Genomic DNA, 18,675 nt, shown 5'->3' with positions numbered 1-18,675 from the left:
CAGTCTGTATGTATCCCTAGGTATGAAGTGGGTCTCTTGTAGACAGCATATATAGGGGCCTTGTTTTTGTATCCATTCAGAAATCCTATGTCTTTTGGTTGGAGCATTTAATCCATTCACGTTTAAGGTAATTATCAATATGTATGTTCCTATGACCATTTTCTTAATGGTTTCGGGTTTGTTTTTGTAGGTCCTTTTCTTCTCCTGTGTTTCCCACTTAGAGAATTTCCTTTAGCATTTGTTGTAGAGCTGGTTTGGTGGTACTGAATTCTCTTAGCTTTTGCTTCTCTGTAAAGCTTTTGATTTCTCTGTCGAATCTGAATTAGATCCTTGCCAGGTAGAGTCATCTTGGTTGTAGGTTCTTCCCTTTCATCACTTTAAGTATATCATGCCACTCCCTCTGGTTTGTAGAGTTTCTGCTGAGAAATCAGCTGTTAACCTTATGGGAGTTCCCTTGTATGTTGTTTGTCATTTTTCCCTTGTTGCTTTCAATAATTTTTCTTTGTTTTTAGTTTTCATCAATTTGATTACTGTGTGTATCAGCATGTTTCTCCTTGGGTTTATCCTGCCTGGGATTCTCAGCACTTCCTGGACTTGGGTGGCTATTTCCTTTCCCATGTTAGGGAAGTTTTCAAATATAATCTCTTCAAATATTTTCTCAGGTCCTTTCTTTCTCTCTTCTCCTTCTGGGACCCCTATAATGTGAACGTTGTTGTGTTTAATGTTGTCCCAGAGGTCTCTTAGGCTGTTTTCATTTCTTTTCATTTTTTTTTTCTTTATTCTGTTCCACAGTAGTGAATTTCACCACTCTCTTCCAGGTAACTTATCCATTCTTCTGCCTCAGTTATTCTGCTATTGATTCCTTCTAGTGTGTTTTTCATTTCAGTTGTTGTATTGTTCATCTCTGTTTGTTTGTTCTTTAATTTTTCTAGGTCTTTGTTAAACATTTCTTGCATCTTCTCAATCTTTGCCTGTATTCTTTTTCTGAGGTCCTGGATCATCTTCACTATCATTATTCTGAATATTTTTTATGGAAGTTTGCCTATCTCCACTTCATTTAGTTGTTTTTCTGGGATTTTATCTTGTTCCTTCATCTCGTACATAGCTCTCCGCATTTTGATCTTATCTATCTTTCTGTGAATGTGGTTTTTGTTCCACAGGCTGCAGGATTGTAGTACTTCTTGCTTCTGCTGTTTGCTCTCTGGTAGATGAGGCTATCTAAGAGGCTTCTCAGAGGGCATTATTTTTCTATTAGCCTTGTATTATTACAGTAGCAAATAACTGGAGCAAGTGAAGAAAGGAAGGAAGTAGGACAGACAAGGAAATTTCATAAATAGGGTCATTTTAATGGTGCATATAATGTTTTAGACAGACATCTAAAAGGAGAAAAAATATTGAGCTGGCTGTCTTGACCCGAGTGGGCAATTCAAAGGGAGAATCTGATTAAGGGGAAAGAAAGCATGAGCAGCATTAGCAGCATTAGCTACTGGAAATAAGAGAAGTTAAAGTAATAAATCCAAGAGAAATTCGACAAATTAGCTGGACACTACAGAGAGAACCACAATACAAGAAAAGAGGTAGAACCGCAGAAAGGATTGCATTCTTTTGATCATAAAAGTGAGAGTATTCAAGAGTGTAAAAGAAAAAACAGAAGTAGGATCCAGTCACCAGGCACAGTGCACAGTGCTGCTTCGGTTGCCCAGGCAACAGAAGCCTGCTCCTCATGCTAATGATAGTATAATGAGGAAAAACACAGGCAAATGCAGCCAGAATAATTAGAGGTGGAGTCATACCTGGTCCAGGGAGTTTCCTTTAGGGAAGGCTAGGTAGGAATTTGGGTGGGATTAATGTGAGAGGTTGTGAAGGGGATGGATTTATGTGTGAAAGCAGGAAGTCGAGGCTTCTGTAGTGCCTGATAATGAGGAACTAAGTTGGTGGCTACGTCTCCATGTTGTCTCTTGACGCACCTTGCAGTTCACCTGGGAATGGAGAATCCAGACAGCTGGGGCTCGGCAGCTGGCTCTCCTCTCAGGAAGTACAAACACTGATTTTTGATGGAGGAAAAATCGTAATTTACAAAGTTCAACCTGCTCTGCTTGAAATATGCTAATATTGTTTTTTGTTTTGTTTTTACTTAGTGGTCTTGCCTCCCTAGTTACTGAAAAATTTGTTTTGTGTTTAACACTTTAACATTAAAAATATTTTTAATATTGTGAAAGAACTATCTTTACAAATTGTCTCTGATATTTGAAGATACTTTCAAATATCTTTCATATATTAGGAAAAATATTAAAATATTTTACTTTTAAACAGTTGCTTTTTCAGTGGTTAAAGCAGAAATCAAAATGCTAAGTTCTTTAGAACAAGGTTACTCAAACTTTCCTGTGCACAACAATCACCTGGGGATTTGATACAGATTCTGCTGGTCTGAGGTGAGGCTTAAGATTCTGCATTTCTAACCAGCTCCCAGGTAATGCCATTGCTACTTGTCAAGGACCTCTTGCTACTTTGAGTACCAAGAATTTAATTCATTATGGTAGATACCAGTAAACAGAAATGGTAATTTGCTAGTTAAATGCTGACCCCCCCCCAAAAAAAATGGTTCTGATGAACCTAGAGCAGGACAGGAATAAAGACATGGACGTAGAGAATGGACTTGAGGACACTGGGAGGGGGAAGGGTAAGATGGGATGAAGTGAGAGAGTGGCATTGACATATATACACTACCAAATGTAAAATAGATAGCTAGTGGGAAGCAGCCGCATAGCACAGGGAGATCGGCTCGGTGCTTTGTGACCACCTAGAGGGGTGGGATAGGAAGGGTGGGAGGGAGACGCAAGAGGGCAGGGATATGGGGATATATGTATACATATAGCTGATTCACTTTGTTATACAGCAGAAACTAACACAACATTGTAAAGCAATTATACTCCAATAAAGATGTTAAAAAAATTCTCCAAAAAACAATATGCTGACCAAATATAATATTTTTGCTCTGTGCATTTTTTTTTCATTTTTGGAAACAATTTTTGTCATATTTATTGTCTTCTTATAAATTACATAAGTAATGTGTGGTTATAAAACATTCAATAATTACAGAAATAGATGGAGTAAAAGTGAAAAATCCATATTCATTCTCCACCCTTCTCCTCCATCAACCTCTCTCCTCTGTGGATAATACTTTGGTATAATAAACACTTGTATATATAAATAAAAATAAACAAGAGTAGTATAATGCGTACTTTGGTATTTATTGAGCTTTTAAATGCATTTAGATACACAAACATATGTGCAAATTCCACACATATAAAATATGAGAGAATCATATTGTATGGAATTTTCTCCTGCTTGCTTTTTAAAAAAATTATCAACTCCAAATTGACATCTTTCCATATCAGTATTCATTTAATTTTGTGGCTATTCCATTCTGACAATAATTCTTTATTATTTTTTTATTTATTATTCTTTATTATTTCCATTGGTCACTTTTAGAAATAGCAAGCATTTTTACATATATTTTTGTACATATGTGAGTATTTAATTTAGCTAATAGCTAAGTTAAAGTACATTTTAATCTTGGCAAATAATGACAAACTAACTTCCATGAATGTTGGGTGGTAGGCTATTTCTCCACTTCCTTATTAAACACTGGAGATCAGAACTCTTAAAATATTCACGAACCTTATGGACTTTAGTAGTTTTTTTGTTTTGTTTTTTTGTTTTTTGTTTGTTTGTTTGTTTGTTTTTTGCAGTACACGGGCCTCTCACTGTTGTGGCCTCTCCCATTGCAGATCACAGGCTCCGGACGCGCAGGCTCAGCGGCCATGGCTCACGGCTCCAGCCGCTCTGCAGCATGTGGGATTTTCCTGGACTGGGCCATGAACCTGTGTCCCCTGCACTGGCAGGCGGACTCCCAACCACTGTGCAACCAGGGAAGCCCTTTAGCAGTTATTTTTAATTGCATTTCCCCACTTGGGGCTTGAACATTTTTTTCCCATATATTTATTTACCTTTTGTTATTTATTCTTTTGAAAATTGCTTCTATATACTTTTCTCATATCTATCTCTATTAAGTTACTTATGTTTTTCGTATTGATTGATGGGAACTCTTTGTATATGTTGGATATTGACTCTATGTCTAATATATGTACACACACACATTTTTGCCAGGGACAGTACAGCATACTGGTGAGGAGCACTGACTCTGGATTGGCATCCTGGGTTTCACCACATGGCAGCTATATGGCATTATTCAACTTCTTTATATCTCAGTTTCCTCAACAGTATAAGTGGAATAAACTTAATAAATTAAATAAACCTTTAAAAACTTGAGGCTCCCCACTACAATCCATATTACTTACTTTTATGCATTTAGGTCTATTTCTCTGCCCTTAAATATTATGTCTTAATATGTTTTAAAGTTTGGGGGGAGGACAATATAATTTTGTTGCTGTTTTGAATGATATCTTTATATTGCTTATTGCTGGCACATTAAAATGTCTGTACTTTGTGTGTGTTTATCTTACTTTTAGACACCTTGAAAACCTGTCATATTTCTGTCATATTTCTGTCAATTTTTATTTCATTATGTTGAATTTTAATGTAAAATTGTTAAATATTCCCCAGTATTTACTAATATTTTGGTCTTCTTTTCTAGGGCTCTTAAGACTATTTTGAATAATGGGGATTTGTGGTATTCTTGCCTTATTTTATGGGAATACTCCTAACATTTTTATCATTGATGTTTGCCATAGTTTTCCTGAAAACACCATGTCAAATTTAGGAAGTCTCATTGCCCAACTTCCTAATTTTTAAATCTTAAAATCAGGGGTGACTAAGACATTCTGTCAAATACTTTTCCAACAACGATTAAGATGTTTTGCTCATTTATTCTACAGTGATTTAGCATAAAAACACTTCCTATTCTTTTGTTGCTGGTGGTTTTTTAAAATTTGTTTTTGATGATAGCCATCCTAATTGGTGTGAGAAAGGGCTGCCATTTTAAGGAGGTGATCAGAGTAGGCTTTGGTGAGAAGGTGGCATTTGAGACTTGACAAAGGTGAAGCAGATACTTTGGAGAAGAGCTTTCCAGGCAGAGAGAGCAGTGGGTCCCGAGGTAGGAGCCTACCTATTGTGTTTGAGGAAGAGCAAGGAGACCAGAATGACTGCAAGCAGCCTGAGGGGGTGGGAGAGAGGAAGTGAGGAGGTGAGATGGGAGCCCTGGGAGAGTTTTGAACAGGGGAGGGATGATACACTTCCTATTCTTACACTGTTCTTGTATTCCTAAAATAAACCTTCCTCCATCACTACACATTGTTAATATTGCAAGATGTTGACACAGTGAATTTGAAAATATTTTATTCATTATATTTGCACTGAGCTTAATGTCTACCCTTGTATGGCTGCTTGTTAGACATAATATCAGTGGTTTTTATTTTCATGTTTTCTTTTTAATGTGCTTGAATAGATTGTAAATACCAAAGAGATTACTTACTAATTAAAATTTTGATAAAAATCTCCCTCCCAAACAAGCAAATCTTGCTGTCAAATTAGAGTATATGGGGGTACAACGGGTTAGATCTTTGACTATCTTCAACTTTTTCAGTAAATTTGGTTTTTTACTCATGTCAGGGAACCGAGTGGTGTGGGGACACATGAGAAGTGTACTTTTCACCTTCCCTGAGCACCTGGTGGTCTGTGGGGCCGGGACCATGGCCAAGGCAGGTGCATGCAGGTGTCCGTGACCCCTGGCGGCCGCCTAAGGAAAGACCTCTGCACGCAGGAGTTCAAGGTCCTGCGGAGCTGCTTCATCTCCGTGGCCAAGATGACCCTGAAGGGCAGCCGTTAGAAAGGACGGAGTGCTGCACTTATCCATCTGCTGCCGAGGGACACAAAGCCCTGGGCCCGGTACTGATGGCTCCAAGGGTGCAACATCTAAAACCTCTAAAGCTCTTCTGGCTAACAGGACCGGAGACGTGTTAGGGCGAGAACAGGCAGAGGGGGAATGGGTTTTCCAGCATTGCATACATAAGAATTCGGGTTAGAATTAGATGCAATGAACCAACAATAAAGACCACTCTAAAGCCATGGCCGAGGTGTGCATTTATAATTTTAGTAAAAGGAAATAAAGAATTGGGGTGAATTTTTAATCTCTGAAGCCACTGAGAGTAACTCCTTCCTAGCCAATCCTTTGGGCTCTGTCCAGGCTTCTAACCTCAGTGAAACCCACTGCATTCAAGTCCAGTCAAGTTTTCATACATTGTCATCTGGCTTTTCCATCAGAAAGCATGGGGTGGAGAAAAAGAGGGGCGAAACCCTTCTAATCGTAGAGTGGCTCCACCTTGGTGATGGTCCAGAACAATGACCAGTACAAGAGAATCACACAACCCCAATGGTTTCCTGTGTTCATATAGGAAGAGAGCCAAGTGGTGGTTATTTAATATAGTTCAGTGAGGTTTTTAATTTATAGGCCAGAGCAATAAACATGATGTTGGCTGCTTTCCCAATTTGTTCTTTAGTCATAGCAAAGGAGATTTCCATTAAGGGGATCTAATGCCATCTTGAAGTTTTTGTAAAGTTTAATAAATAATCTCAGTTTCAGAGTTAAGTTTAATCACCTCTAACCCTTTAATAAGTAACTATTCTTTCCACATAGAGGCCAGAGGAGGTTGTTGCTGTTGTTTTTCTCTGTATTTGGACATTTTGCCCTTTGCAAAATAATCTCAGAGTGTATGGTAAAACCTCCTGGTGCCCCAATCCATGTCCTCTCAGCCAACTCCTGGATTCACAGCAGCTGTAGTTCACCCCGCTCACACCCTGGACCATCCACACCTCTCTGCTGGCCTCTCTGCCTGGAGGCTTCCTTGGCACTAAGGGAGTTTTCTCAGCCTGCATGGTGCATGCAGGGAAGCGTTAACACTCTCAGTAGCAACCTTCACCCAGTGAACTGGAGCCTGTGCAGAGACACCCCTGCTTCCCTGTCGCTCAGTGGGGCACATTTCTAGCAAGACTGAGGCACCAATAATCTGCTCACGCGCACACTCTTACTGCCTTCCCTTCTCTCCCTTAGTCCCCCCTCCCTTGTGGCACTTCTGGAGTCACCTCCCAAATAAACCACTTGTAGCCATATCCCTGCCTCAGGGTCGGCTTTTGGAGCAACCCAAACTAAGACAGGTCATGAGCAGAGAAAACTGAGGGTGTTCCCTGAAATGCACAAAACTCAGAGCACGTAAAACAATAAAGTAATTTATGTGAAGATAAAAAAATGGCTGGCAGATGGCATTGCTCTGCCAGAGACGGAAAGTTAAAATAAGTAGCAACCAAATACCAGAAATGTGAATAGAGAGAAAGAAAAACTCCCATCCAGGGCTTGGTCTGTGTTTGAAGCACAGAGAAGGTGTTGGTCCTAGGCAAGGGCAATGCCCCCGATGCCCTGGCTTCTTCTGCTCCCAACTGGTTTCTGTCTCTGGCTGCCCCTTGCTCTGAGTGCCCCTTTCTCTGACTTCTGTCCAGAAAGGATGGGTATAAGCCTGTGCTCATTATTTCCAGAGCAGACAGATTTTCATTAGACTCATGTGCTTTTAAGAGCTGGTGTCAGCCGCTTCTCGTGCCCCAGGTCACATCCTCTTGACCCGAAATTTTACAGCAACCAGCTTGGTGAAGCCATCACCTGACAGCACCTTGCATCAACAACAGCAACTATCTCATGCTTTCTGCCCTGCAGCTTCTCTTTGCCATCTCTTAAGATGCCTTCTGGAAGCCACTTAGTTGTTCTGAAACATGTGCAATCCTGGTAGTGCAAGGTCATGCACACCCCCTGGGGCAACTCTTGATCTGTGGGACAAGGAAGCTGATGGATAATTTCTCGCTCGTCCTTCTGGAGGACGATTTTGAGGTGTACTCTCCGCAGCTTCTTAGAGCGCCGCCTGGAGGATTGAGCCGCAATTGCCCAAGGTGACGCTTGGCTTCATAACCCACCTTCTTTGTTATACCCTTTCGTCTCCTACTCCAGTTCCTTGGGATGGAACCACACAGAGTAAACTTCCTGCATACACACTCTGTGTCCAGCTCAGCTTTCTGGGAAACCCAGTACTTCTTAGGTCCACATTCCAGAATGACGAGGTTCCCCGTTTCGCCTTTACCAATGGTTCCTCACACACCTTCCCAGCCTGATTGCTCTTCTGAAACCATCCTGATCTCATCTTGGCTTCCAATGAACAAAGGTGTGAACATCTGAAAATTAGATCATTGATGCTGACTCACTACTGGTAAGGAATTAACCATTCGTAAAGAAATGAAGAAATGTTTAGAACTCTTCTGGATCTTCTTGTTGAATTTTTGAGAACTCTGATAGGCTCATTCCTCAGCTGATGATTCTCCTCCTTTAACTTCCACATTTCCTTGGGATGTACAGTATTTATGCCAGTGGCTATAGATTTTTGTAGGGATTTGTGGATTCGGAAAAATGTTTATTGATATTCACAGCCCTTGGATGGGCACTGTTGAGAATACAGAGGAGCTGAGATGCAGTTGCTAAATTTTAGGGATAATCTAAGGATGAAATAGCAAAAACTTCACACATAATCAGAGCAAGTAAAATACAGAATTCTGTAAGTGTGACAAGTAAATTATTGACAGGATGTTATTGTGGAGAGAGAAATCACATCTGGTCAAAGCTAGAAAGAAGCTGACTTCACAAATTTCTTCACTCAGGGAGTAAAGGATGCTCCTTGATGGATCACGATGAGACCAACAAAGGCAATGGTCAGTTTTGCCACAATGGAAAAAACGCTCGTGCTTGGTTGGCTAAGGCATTTTGAAAGAATATTTTTCAATTTAATTCTTAAACATTTTGGTGGCTCTAGATTTCAAGCTCCAAAGACATTTGAACAAGTGTTGGAATGCTACAGCATTGAATGACATGTTTATCCTCTTCAAGGTTGAGCTTTAGAGTTATGAAATCTATGTTTTCTGAGGTTATAATGTCATAATACATGCATTATTCACGCATTATAACCCTCCATGCCTCTGGGTGTTTCGGCTTGTTTATGAAAATTTCATTGTTATGCACGTGTAGATGGCAGTTTGAATGACCTAGAAAGAACAAGACATTAAAAGTAATGATTACATATTTCATGCCATCCCTAATTAACTGTGTTTTATTTTCTAAGAGCTACAGATGTTATATTACTCATTACAGTCTGTTCAAATATTATTTATGTCACACAAATAGGATGTTTGTTGGCTTAAAATATTTAAGCAAATTCTGTGTGCTTCTTTAAATTAAAAAACAGATAGCAGGGTGTATTATTCATTTTTTTGTGTGTCTATAAAATGAGGAGCTAAACTAGTTGAGGTCTTTAATGCCTTCTTAGCTCAGAGTGTGGTCTTCGGACCAGTGGCATCAGCATCACCTATGAGTTTTTGGAAGTGCAGAATCCTGGGCCCCACCCCGGAACTACTGACTCAAAAGCTGCACTTTATCAAGATGTCCAGTGATTCATAAATACTTTAAGGTTTGAGAAGCCTTGAACTACTTTTTTCTAGAGCTATAATTCTACAGGTTTGAAGAGCTGACATTGGCCTTAATTGCAATAATGTCTGACACATGAGATGCTCTCAAGCCATCTGGTGACCAATGGTACTTAGGTTTTAGAATATATATATTTTGAAATATTAATTTCTAGTATACTTTTAAAACAATTATGTTTTTTTCTTTTGAATGGCTTCCTCCTACACTTAGAAGATTGGCTCATAAGTTTCGGAATATGTGGGCAATCTAAAGAATTACAAATAGAGTAAAATTCAAGAAGAGTCACTCAAGGAAAGATTTCTTAGCAATTCTCAGCTGTAGGTTTTCTGAGAAACATCTGAATTCTGAATATGTTTTCTATTACTAGGTTAAAATATTTTGCTCTATGAACAACATTTAAACTCACAGGTAATTTTCAAAATGCAAAGTAAAATGAGATATCGTTTTCTACTTATCAAGTTGAAAAAATTTGCCAGTATTAAAAAGGTTGCTAATATTCAGCAATCATAAGTAAGTACATAAATAACAACCTGGGAAGATGTACATTTTTAAATGGAACAATCAAGTTTTAGTCCAATATGTGTAGCCTGATACCATTTTATTAATATAAATTATATATATATATATATTTATAATACACACAGATTTCAGAATAAGCATAAGAAAAAGTTGGAAAGAACAATATCACACTCTTAATGGTTACTTCAAGGATAGGGGATACAAGAACAGACTTTTGAACACGTATATGAAACGACTGGTGGAGGTGTGGGGAGACACTGGATTAGCTATCAAAGGGAATAAAAATACATGTTAGAGTAGGCTGTTAAACCATTATCTTTTTAAAAATTTATTTTAATTTTTTAAATTTAATTTTTTTTATATTGGGGTATAGTTGATATACAATGTTTTGTTAGTTTCAAGTGTACAAAAAAGTGACTCAGATATAGATGTACATATATACATTCTTTTTCAGATTATTTTCCCATATAGGTTATTACAGAATACTGAGTACAGTTTCCTGTGCCATACAGTAGGTCCTTGTTGATTATATATTTTATTTAATTAATTAATTAGTTTTTATTTATTTATTTTTGGCTGTGTCAGGTCTTTGGTGCTGTGAGCAGGCTTTCTCTAGTTGCGGCGAGCAGGGGCTACTCTTTATTGTGGTGCGCAGGCTTCTCATTGTGGTGGCTTCTCTTGTTGTGGAGCACGGGCTCTAGGTGCACAGGCTTCAGTAGTTGTGGCACATGGGCTCAGTAGTTGTGGCTTGCGGGCTCTAGAGCTCAGGCTCAGTAGTTGTGGTGCACAAGCTTAGTTGCTCTGCGGCATGTGGGATCTTCCCAGGCCAGGGCTCGAACCCATGCCCCTTGCATTGGCAGGCAGATTCTTAACCACTGCACCACCAGGGAAGCCTGATTATCTATTTTATATGTAGTAGTGTGTATATGTTAATCCCAAACTCCTAATTTATCCCTCTCCCCCACATTTCCCCTTTGGTAACCATAAGTTTGTTTTCGAAGTCTGTGAGTGTGTTTCTGTTTTGTAAATAAATTCATTTGTATCACCTTTTTAGATTCCACATATAAGTAATATCATATAATATTTGTCTTTGTCTGACTTACTTCACTTAGTATGATAATCTCTAGGTCCAGCCATGTTGCTGCAAATGGCATTATTTCATTCTTTTTTATGGCTGAGTAATATTCCATTGTATATATGTACCACATCTTCTTTATTCATTCCTCTGTCGATGGATATTTAGGTAAAACATTATTTTAAATATAGTGTACTTGTAGGGTATATCTTATTCCTACTGGACATCAAGGAAAGCTGCATTCGTTATCGTGACAGATCACTTTGGGGTGGTGTAATTCATTCTTTTCCAACATTAAATGTTTCTGTTTTTCTCATTACTTGTTTGGAACTCAAATATGGTCATATATAATATCCATGTGCTAGATAAAATGAAGTTATATTTAGACTTAATTCTGTTCTCTTGACATCTTTTCTGCTTTCAATACTGTGAGTTCAATTGAACCAACCTTTAACTCTGCAAACTAATATTCATTTATTAATTTTTTTTTATGTGGACTCTTCACTTTTTGAAATTATTTAGCTACTTCTTTGCCAATGGCAGAATCAGGTTTCTAGTCCTAAGGTATAGGACAAAAAGACATTACACAAGATTTTCTGTGAAAAAGTACTCAAGCCAAAGAATTCTCCTCAAAACTAGAGAACCAATGTGAGTCTGAGCAAATCTACCATGAAAAAATTACTGCGGAAAAAATAAAAACAAAAGCAAGATCTTCTAAACTAAGAATAATAATAAGTAGGTATTACTGCCTGAAAGTTTATGAGTCAGCTGGGTGTGTCTTATGGTCTCAGTGGGCTTCCTCATGCATCTGTAGCTGTTGTGGGTCAAGTGGGCCGCTCTGCTGACCTTGTGGTGGCACTCTCCCATGTTTGGGGGGTCAGCTGACAGTAGGCTGGTCTAGCGTGGCCTCAGCTGTACATGTGCTGTCATCCTCCAGCAGTCTGACTGGAGCTTATTCCCAAGGTGCTGGCAGGACTCCAGAAGAGCAAAAGCGCAAGCTCCATTCACACTTGGGCTGGGAACTAGCCCACTCTCACTTCTGATACGTTCTCTTGGCCTAACCAAGTGCAAGGCCAGCCCAGATGCAAGGCTGGAAAACAGACACAGCCACCCTCTGGTGGGAGGAGTTGTAAAGTCAAGTTAAAAAAACATGAAAGAGGGCTTCCCTGGTGGCGCAGTGGTTGGGGGTCCGCCTGCCGATGCAGGGGACACGGGTTCGTGCCCCGGTCCGAGAGGATCCCGCGTGCCGCGGAGCGGCTGGGCCCGTGGGCCATGGCCGCTGGGCCTGCGCGTCTGGAGCCTGTGCTCCGCCATGGGAGAGGCCACAGCGGTGAGAGACCCGAAAAAAAAAAAACATGAAAGATTGAACAATTAAAACACTTTAGTAATTGATATGTCACTACTTGGAATTAAACTCCTTTTGCATTCAGATCCTCTACTTCACGCACCCCAGGCTTTCTCAGAGGCTTGAGCATTCTTCGTTAATAGGAAGACTATTTCAACATTTAAAAAATGGAACACAGTCCTATTGTGCAGCAATTCATTGGGGGTATTTTATAATGTGTTGTCTATGCCCCGATGTCTGCATTTCCACTTTGAAGTTTAGAGGTTGTCTTAACTCTGGGAATATTGAATATATTTACATAGCAACTTACGAACTTTGCAAGAGTCTATACTTTTCAGACTAAAAAAAATGGAAAAAATTAATATTTGCTCACATATTGGTGTTTATAAAACCCTAGTATAACTTAAGAAAGATGGATTTTACATAGCTACTGATAGGTTTTATTATAGTCATGTCCATGTTCAAGAGTCATTCTTTGAATGATTCATTTATATATCTGAGATTTGTGAGCATATAAACACAGTCTCATGACTCCATGAAACTTATGTTTATATCATTTCTCTCAACCATATGATAGGCCCTCTCCAGTTAAATAAAACTAGCTGTAAAGGGCATAACCCTTAGGAATAAAAAGCCTTTCCAAATATAGTTTTCTAAATTTGGCAGGCTTATTTCAGAAAATGAATCTTGTTTTTAAAAAAATCTGTGATTTGCTTTTGTGAACTTCTCAAGGCTAACAATGACATGAAATCATAGTGTTTCATAGAGATGTTATTTAGTAAAACTGCTAAAGATCAAAACTTGAGATTGAAAAAAAATCCAGAATGTATGCATCATTTTTTTTCTTATCCAGCAAACCCTTCATATATAAAGTGAAATGGGGAATTCTGACAATTCTTAAATACTATAAGAGTGCTACTTGATTGAATTTTAAGCCTCGAGTTATATATTGGGATAATTATCACATATAATAAAAATGAGAAAAAATTACTTGCTTCAGTATGTTATATCCTTTTTGGTCAATATGATATGAAATGGGAATTTTGAAACAAGTATAGTATACTGTATTATTAAAGCCAAATTTAGGGGAATTCCCTGGTGGTCCAGTGGTTAGGACTCAGCCCTTTCACTGCCGTGGCCCGGGTTCAGTCCCTGGTCAGAGAACTAAGATCCTGCAAGCCACACGGCATGGCCAAAAAAAAAAAAAAAAATTAATAATTAGCTAGTTGATAACTTTTATTATAATCTATTTCTGTCAGTGGTCTCTAAGAACAATTAACACAAGAATGCTATCGGCTATTTATCAACAAATGAAAACTTTTGCTCTTGTTCTTAGTGACACTTAAGTGACACTAACTAAAGTCAAATTTAATTAAGTAAATAAACACAGTGGAAGACAGCTATGATTGAGAACTTATATGCTTTAAGTAATTTTTTAAATGCCAAATAATCTGGATCGTTTACCTCTACAAAATGCCCCATGAAGAGCATAATTCCTTACAGCCTAGTTTTTATAGCCAGGCCAAAAAACAAAAACAAAGAAACAACAACAGAAAAACCTACTTTAATTTGTACACTGTTCCATATATTGATTCAGAAGCTAAATATCAATATCAAATTTTGCCAAGGTTACAATTCCTTTATTTTTTATTATTGTTTTTAATTGTGGTAGGATATACATAACATAAAATTTACCATCCTAATCATTTTTAAGTGTATAGTTCAGTGTCATTAAGTACATTCACATTTTTGTGCTAACATCACCACTATCCATCCACAGAACTCTTTTCATTATGCAAAACTGAAATGCTATACCCATTAAACAATAACTCTCCATTTCTCCCTCTTCCCAGTCCCTGGCAGCCACCATTCTACTTTCTGTCTCTAAGAATTTGACAATTCCAGGTACCTCATATAAGTAGAATCATACAGTATGTGTCCTTTTGTGACTGGCTTATTTCACATAAGATAATGTCCTAAAGATTCATCCATGTTATAGCATGTGGCAGAATTTCCATCCTTTCTAAGGCGGAATAATATTCTATTGTATGCATATACCACATTTTGTTTATCCATTCATCTGTCAAAAGACACTTGGGTTGCTTTTACCCTTTGGCTATTGTAAGTAATGTTGCTAAAGACATGGGTGTATCAATACCTCTTTGAGGGACTTACCTGGAGGTCCAGGGGTTAAGCCTCCGTGCTTCCACTGTAGCGGGCCCAGATTTGATCCCTGGTCAGGGAACTAAGATTCCACATGCCGTGCAGCTCGGCCAAAAAAATTCTCTTTGAGACCCTGTTTTCAATTATTTTAGGTATATACCCAAAAGTGGAATTGCTAGACCTTAAGGTAATTCAATTTTTAATTCTTTGAGGAACCAAGATACTGTTTGCTATAGAGCCTGCACCATTTTACATGTCCACCAGCAGTGCCCAAGGGGTCCAGTTTTTCCACATCCTCACTAACACTTGTCATTTTCTGGTTTTTAATAGTAGCCATCCCAGAGTGAGGTGTATTTCATTGTGAGTTTGATTCGCATTTCCCTAATTAGTGCTGTTGAGCCTCTTTTCATGTGCTTATTGACCATTTGTATATCTTCTTTGGAGAAATGTCTATTCAAGTCCTTTGCCTATTTTTATAATCAGGTTGTTTATTTTGTTGTTGAGTTATAGTTCTTTATACACTTTGGATATTAACCCTTTGTCAGATACATGATTTATAAATATATTCTTGCATCTCATGAATTGCTTTTTCAATCTGTTCATTGTGTTCTCTGATGCACAGAAGTTTTTTTTTTTATTTTGACGTAGTTTGGTTTATCTATTTTTATTTTCTTTTTTGCCCATGCTTTTGGTGCCATATTCAAGAATTGTTGCCAAACAATCCATTTATTTTTAGCCAAGTCTGTCTTCTAAGGCACAAAGATGCTTTACAATGCAAATCAATTGGATAACCTGAATTAGTTTGCTTATTAAAAACACAGGCTATTAAAAATGAACAAAATAAAATTGGCGAGCTGAGGTTTTATTGAAACTTCAGCTTTTGAAAAGTAGTAAATTTTATTTAACTAGTAGATGACTTTGAGGCTTTGAATTCATGTCTAGCTCATGGATCCTTTCAAATTGAAACATAACGGAAACCCTTTGAAGTCAGAGTCTATGTATTAGGTTTCTTTGTTTTGGCAAACCACTTCCTACAGTGAGTAGCAAACAGCCTCTATTCAATAAACCCTTACAATAATAAAATAGCCCAGGAGCGGCTATTGATATTATTTACACCATGTTTTCATTTTATGAATGAACAAATTAAGATCCTGCAGGAAAAGTAATCTAAGTGTTCAATATTGAGTACAAAAGAAGTGACTTGCAGATACAATAAAAATGCACAGGTTTAGAAGTTTGGACAGCCTGTCAGAATTAATTGATAATTAGGGGTAATGATGCCTGTGGGATGCAGGTGTGCATATGATGTCACCCTTTAATTGTAAGCAGGTGGTGCAATGGAGACATGGAGATAAACTTTGGGTCTCTAAGAAAATTTATTACAAGAGTTTTCCCTCAATTCTGTAAATGGTCTGAAAACGGTCACCTTGTCCCTTGGGGGCTCCCACATCGCATGCTAAGAGATCGTCTGTGTAAATTGCCATCTTGGCTGACCACATTTTATATTTCTAATTTTATTCTGTAAAATTTACAGTATTTTTGACTGAAGGAGGCTTCTGTCATTGGGTTAACATCCTCTCTTTTTTCAGATGGGAGAACAGAGGCCTAGGAAAGCAGTGCCTTGACACCAATAAACTGCCGGTAATGGGTGTGGTAAAGATTCTCATTAGATTCCCAGATCCAAAAGCTTATATTTGTTAGAAATGTCAGCAGAAACAGAAAAGCGATAACAGTTTCACAATCCAGGACTTGAGTTTCCTCCTTGTCTTGTAGCTTCTGAGAGCTTCTCTCCCTCAGCCATCCACAAAGCCAGAGAATCTTTGGTTTCCAACACTCAAATGCCCCCAAACCTAGTCACAAAGCCATGGGGATCCTAGTCATGGTAACTTCCCCTCATCAGCCCTACCTGTCCTTTGGCTGGTTCCACTGTCACCAGAAACAGGTGAGCTGGACCCCTTTCCCAAGATCCTCCACTCTCAGCTGTCTTTGATAAAAGTGGCTTCATTCTCTAAAGATTAGCATAGCTTGCTCCTCCAAGCATTGCTGTTTCTGGAGTCCCCAAAAAATTGTATCAACAAGGTTGCCAATTTTACAAAATGTTCAAATTCATCTGACTTTCCAAATAGTGGACTGGAAACCTCCACTGGAAAATTAGTGGACATCTGTGAGAGTCAATCTGGGGTTGAAGTAAAATTCTGATGTACTGTGAAATCAGGTCAGTGCATTAGGATTATATTTTAATAGTTATGAATGTGCTAATACATTGCTGTTTTTCAGTGCAAATTGGCAACACTCCCAGACTTCGGGAAACTCTGAAGGAAAGAATTTCAAAATTCCTGTCTAACAAATACGTACAAGAAGTCAAAAAAGACATATTAAGAACCTTGTATTAAAGTACACAGTAGGGCTTCCCTGGTGGCACAGTGGTTGAGAGTCCGCCTGCTGATGCAGGGGACGCGGGTTCGTGCTCCGGTCCGGGAAGATTCCACATGCCGCGGAGCGGCTGGGCCCGTGAGCCATGGCCGCTGAGCCTGCGCATCCGGAGCCTGTGCTCCGCAACGGGAGAAGCCACAACAGTGAGAGGCCCGCGTACCGCAAAAAAAAAAAAAAGTTCACAATAAACCCTAGATTTATGAGTTACGATCTTTTTTTTTTTTAAATGAATTTATTTTTGGCTGCTCTGGGTCTTCGTTGCTGCACGGGGCTTTCTCTAGTTGCAGTGAGCACTGCATTATGATCTTAAATGGGGTCTATTTGCACTGAAAAAGGCAACATTGTTCAATGGTGCAAGTAGCAAGGAGAAAATTCATAAGGAGAGAAGCTCCTCTTTCTTCTTAGAATTTATGATTCCAGTGAAGTCATTGTACTTCCTCAACTGTTTTCAAGATTGCTTATTACAGCAAAAATAGGACAAAGAGATGGGAGGTACAAAGATTCAGATTTCTGTTGGATAGTATAAAGAACTACTTAACAAGAGGCTGCCTTGAGCATCTCATGAAAACTGGGTAAGCAGAAGTTAGAAAACCATCCTTCAAGGATATTGTAGAAGGTATTTCTTAATTGGAGGAGAAGTGTACTCAATGACTTTCAAGGTCCTTTTGAATTTTAAGATTGTGCTGCTACTTTCTATAAGATAAAGCCAAAAGGAGCCCTAGTTGAATGGCTGGTAAATAATATGCCTTAGAAATGAATTCTCACTAACAGCATTTGGAATTTAGCAGAACTAAATTTGAGTTTCTGGAACCCACATAGAGGCTAAGGGATGTCACAGAGTTGGATGCGAAAAGGGAGCTGCAGGAGCCTGGCAGGGTTTGCAAATCCACTGCCCTGCAGGGCCAGCAAGTTCTCTGAAGGCAGCTGTAAGATAGTCATGTGGTGGAGGCAAGCCTCAAAAGATACGTATTCAAAATGTAAAACACTTCTGGTTTTCTGTCTTATCAAATCCTTACCCTAAGCCTTTACATTCAGAACACATAGGGATAAGAGAACTCTGAGACAAATGGCAAAGACCACAGAAGCAATCTTCGTTGGGGTACAACTGCGGCCCATTCCCCCTGAATGTTAGCACAGTTCAATGTAGGAGTTTCCCCGGTATCCAAAAGCTTGTGCAAGGCAAAATCATGTTTGCCTTGGTACGCTTCGGTTTAATCTCACCCAAGGCTCATATGTCATGCCACTTCTCCCCTTTTGCATATGCTCCTCTCTAGGATTCCTGACTCTGGGCAGTGTCTCACATATAGGACCTGGTCTTCTGCCTCCTCTGAATCAAAAGTGACCTAAGCCATATCCTCTTCCCTCTGGGCCTTTTATATATGTCACTGAGTGAATTAAGATTTAAAGACAAAAAGAAACATGCTGTGTACCTCTTCCAGAATGTTTGTAAGATAATTGAGTTTTCTTGGAATGCAACACCATTATCACAAAATCATGCTTCTGTAATTGTAAATCCCATGCAGGTGGTCTGCAGTTAGGGGCGAGAGTCTGACAGTTGAAGGTGTGGTCTGGTTGTGCAGCCCACACCCACCAGATAAGTCACCCCCT

General features: G+C 38.9%; 1 long non-coding RNA gene across 1 annotated transcript; it reads right to left on the bottom strand.

The window, feature by feature from the left end:
- Positions 1-7,229: 7,229 nt before the first annotated feature.
- On the bottom strand, positions 7,230-17,221 carry LOC132505986 (uncharacterized). Its single transcript, XR_009535666.1, has 2 exons — positions 17,018-17,221; positions 7,230-9,093 (listed from the first exon to the last, which is right to left on the bottom strand). It is a non-coding gene; the product is annotated as an uncharacterized LOC132505986 (long non-coding RNA).
- Positions 17,222-18,675: the final 1,454 nt, after the last annotated feature.

Source organism: Lagenorhynchus albirostris, chromosome 15 (genome assembly GCF_949774975.1).
Source record: "Lagenorhynchus albirostris chromosome 15, mLagAlb1.1, whole genome shotgun sequence".
NCBI lineage: Eukaryota > Metazoa > Chordata > Mammalia > Artiodactyla > Delphinidae > Lagenorhynchus > Lagenorhynchus albirostris.
Note: the sequence above shows the minus strand (reverse complement) of the source record. Positions and strands in the feature narration are given on the sequence as shown.